At 48.4% G+C, this 4,030-nt stretch overlaps 1 pseudogene across 1 annotated transcript; it reads right to left on the reverse strand.

Annotated features, from left to right (window-relative positions):
- Positions 1-699: 699 nt before the first annotated feature.
- LOC147637279 (aldehyde oxidase GLOX pseudogene) lies at positions 700-3,344 on the reverse strand (annotated as a pseudogene). Its single transcript, XR_015266371.1, has one exon. The product of XR_015266371.1 is annotated as an aldehyde oxidase GLOX pseudogene (transcript).
- Between the last annotated feature and the right edge of the window lie 686 nt (positions 3,345-4,030).

A 4,030-nucleotide genomic window follows, 5' to 3' on the forward strand; every position in this document is an offset into this window, starting at 1 on the left:
AGCTTTTCCCAAAACTTTAGAAAGTTCATTTTTCCTTCAAGACTGAACTTCTTCCTTCTATCAAAACGGAAGTGGAGAGAGGAGGAAAGACATTTTGAAAAGTGGAAGACGCTCACTTTTCATGGTCATGGACTAGAATGACTGTTTTCTGAATAATTTGGCCGAATGCTGAAACAAACCCATTTGTAGTGTGCATTTTTCTCATTTGAAATAAAAACCCAACTATTTTTAACTAGAATGACATTACCTTTTGACATATATAACATTAGTTACAATCCATACTTGTATCTGCTCTTTACTTTTGAGCATCCCCTCCCCTTTAATTTGACCGACTGAAAAGATTATTTCTTTTTTGGGAAGGACCCATCAATTGAAACACTACTTGGTTTTTTTTTAGGCTCCCTATGGACGTATCTCAAGTTTCCACGCAATTACATTTCTGATGGGCGCTAGAGGGAAAGGGTAGCCTGTAGGGCATGGCATGATGGGAACATTGAGGCCGTTGTCCATATTCCCTGTTCGCCCACTACACGGTTTCTTTTAATTCACAAATAAAATTTGAGAAACGCCTTTACTTTGCAAGACGGTAAGGCATCCGCGAAAGTCTTCGAAAGAGAACCAAAAGAACGTTTTCATCAGGAAGAAAAAACTATTTTTTTAGGCTAATTAAGAATATCTTCACGACGACCACTCATGGAGTTGTTAACATCAACCATTCATTTATGTGCGAATAAAAAAGGCGTAAACAAGTTGCAACTTGCACCATACTAGTGTGGCCGGACGGTCGAGTGTGAAAGGAGGAATCGCCCAGCCTCTAATAGGTTTAGGGTTTCCCGCCATAGTCGGGCTGATTATGTACAATGAGGTGTTGACGGCGGGGCAGGAAATGAGGGATCTTTTTATTATATAGGATGAATGAATCAATGAGGAACGTTAAAATACCCTGCGACCAAAATTAGACTACGAGCTTTCCTGTGTTAATTGAAGAAACTAAGCTCAAGAGAAGGTCATTTGTACCCATGAAGCAGTGCTGGGAATGCCTTGGTTCTCCACAAACAGCATGTAGTAGGCAGGGGGAGCTACATTCGGGCTCGGAGGGGCCGTTGCATTGACCACATAGGAAGTCCCTCCCGTGTTTGTTTCCCCACTCACTTCCAGACGGAGAAAGCGCAGGCCTTGCGAGTAGGAGTGAGTAGTGAATGGGGAACTCATTAGACTGATGCCAAAGTTCGCCGACGGTGTCGTGGTGACTGCCACCGTCAAACTGAATGGCTGGCCGTACACTATATTCGTCGGAGCAGAAGTTATACTGGGGCGGTTTCCATCGTTAGCTGCATCTAGATACGACGGAGAGAATACCTCCACCCTCAGCTCTGTCGGGAAGTCGCCCGTGAATGTGTAGAATTGATGAGTGTTGCTGCCGGCGACCAGCACTCTGCCGTCCGGTAACAGATTCGCCGTGGAGTGGTAAACCCTCGGTATTGTCGTGGCAGCTTGGGTGACGAAACGACTTCCGGCAGCGGCGTCCGGCTGATACAGTACCGGGGTCAGCGTCGGATTGATGGCATTCCCCCAACCTTGACAGCCATTCTGAGCTCCGTTGACGATGAGCACGTCTCCAGAGGCAACGAACACCATATCACCCATCGCCCGCCGGAATGGCATATATTCCATCTCCCACACTGGGCTATCGGAGGTGACAGAAATCCTGCCACACGTCTGAGAAGCGTTGGGGAAAGGAGCAGGGTAGAGAAAACAGTCGAGCTGCGCGCCGCCGCACACCAGAACCTCCACGCTCTCGAAGCTATCGCCCGATGTCAGTGGCAGCATAACGGAAGAACCGGCCGACGGATAATTGCGAGGCTCGCCCGGGATGGTTGGGAAGGTCTTCACCACTGTGCTTGTTTGGTAGTTGTAGACGATCGAGTCTCTGTTAGCAAAGATGTAGAGGTTTCCGTCCGGCAGAAGGTGGACGAAAGGGTAGTAGTTGTCGTTCTGGGCATCGTCCGTCTGATTCAAGAAGGGGAGGAACGTCTTGGACGAGCCATTGGGAGGGATGAACTCGTACGTGAACACACTGCGTCCTCCGATGACGATCTGGCGGCCGTCTGGCAAAAGCTGGTTGGTGGCATACCAGCGGCCGTCTTGAAGGGAAACGTCCGTGGCCTCCACCCAATCGCAAGACCCGTCGCTAGGGCAAGGTGTGAAACGGCGCACCTTCATGAGACCATCGTTGTCGCCGCCGGTCTGGACGAGGGTGCCGTCGGGGAAGAACTGGCCGGAGGAGCACCATGTGTCGGTATAAATGAAGAGAGGGCGGATGGAGTTGGGGCCCGGTGTGAAGAGAACAGAGTGGGCTGTGCAGTCGTGGGTAAGGGTGAGGTCGTTGGGGTTGTCTCTGCACACACCGTTGGTGAGGTTGATTTGAGAGGGACCTATGTCGGTCCTGTCCAAGAAGACCACGTTGCCATAGTGGGTCACAGCAGTGTGCATTGATGCAATCCCTGCGTTCTGCACTAGCAGTTCCCAGCTACCCTGAGCGTGTGTGGTTTTAAGCGTTTGCAAGACAAGGAAAACTATACAAGCTAGTGCAACAGCCCCGCCTCTCATCTTGGCTGAAGAAAGGCAGATCAAGAGCACTCCAAAGGCCTTCTGACTAAAGCAATGGAGTGGTGGTACGCTAAAGCAAACTGACAGACAAAGAAGAAAGAGATGAATTGCAACGGCTGATCAGCGCTAGCTGCGTTTGTTTTGCTAAAGACGGACCTTTATAGCGGAGGACACTGTGACGAAAAAGTAGACTAATGGCATCAGAAGAGAAGACTGGTAGCAGAAGAATGCTACTGGAACTTCGCTTTGCTTAAGTGGCATATAAAGCTGGCATGTAAGGGCGGCGTAGCTTTGGCGGTGCCCACAAACAGGGTGGCAATTCGAACAAAGCTTCGCAGGTGCAAAAGACCGACTAATCTGATCAGCCCACAGAAAGAGAAGAATCGCATGCAAGGCGCTTTGGCTGGCCAATCAATTTGGGCACACACAAAGTAAGCATAAACAAAAGCTTCGATCCCTGGTAAGAAAGAAAGTTCAGATACAAAGAGGGGGAAAAGATATTAGGAAGCTGCGTGGAAACACGCAAGCTAGGCTAAGGTCGTTCAGATTAAATTAAGTTCCAGTGCGCGTGTGCTGTAATGTGCGCCTCTCTGCCTTGATTTTATCGATACCAAAAGGATAGACAGGAAAATGTGAGTGTAATAAATGAGACCGCACTTGGAAGTTGGGACACCAACCCTCCAGGAGAGAGAGCTGGTTCATAGAAAATATTTATTAAAAAAACTTATGACCACATAAGTTTACAAGTTAAATCTTGAAAATATACAGGTTTTTGAGTCAAATCATAACTAATCTACTAAATCACCTTTAAGTTTGAAGATCTTCTTTTTGAAATTGAGAAAATAATTTAAGCAAGAAGATCAACTGATGAAGCTTTATGCAGGAGCTGCGTCGTCAGTGTTCACGTCGCTCAAGGAATTAACGTCGTTGAAATTATTGCAAATCGTGTGGTTGTTAAAAACTCACCTGGCTGGTCTGGCCGGGCCAGCTAGCCACGGCACTCTCTGCGTTTTGTTTTGGAGCCCAGCTGGCTCTTGTGAAGAAGAAAACGTAAAGAACCCCGTTGCCGTGCCGCCCACTGTCCATTCATCCAGACAGCGACGTGGGCTTCTCTATGCTGCGCGCGAGCTCCTCAATTCTCCTGGGCCCCGTTTTCCGCGTGAAACACAACTGCCTTGATTCGACTCTGCAACCGTGGCCACGTCGAGAAATAGAGAGCCACGTGTCCTTTGACAAGAAAAAGAGAACATGTTCTAGCCTCTAGGCTTCTAGCCCTCGGGGAAGTGCAATGATAAAGCTACACCCTGGATCAGGATTCAGGATGCTAAATCTATCGTTCCAACTTCCCACGCTTAAGGTGATGCCTAAAAGATGGCAGGTGCTTGGCATCAAAGCGTTGAGGAGGGTGATGGAGACTGAG

The sequence above is a fragment of the Cibotium barometz genome, chromosome 7, assembly GCF_041138505.1.
Source record: "Cibotium barometz isolate CiBa-2024 chromosome 7, ASM4113850v1, whole genome shotgun sequence".
Classification (NCBI taxonomy): domain Eukaryota; kingdom Viridiplantae; phylum Streptophyta; class Polypodiopsida; order Cyatheales; family Cibotiaceae; genus Cibotium; species Cibotium barometz.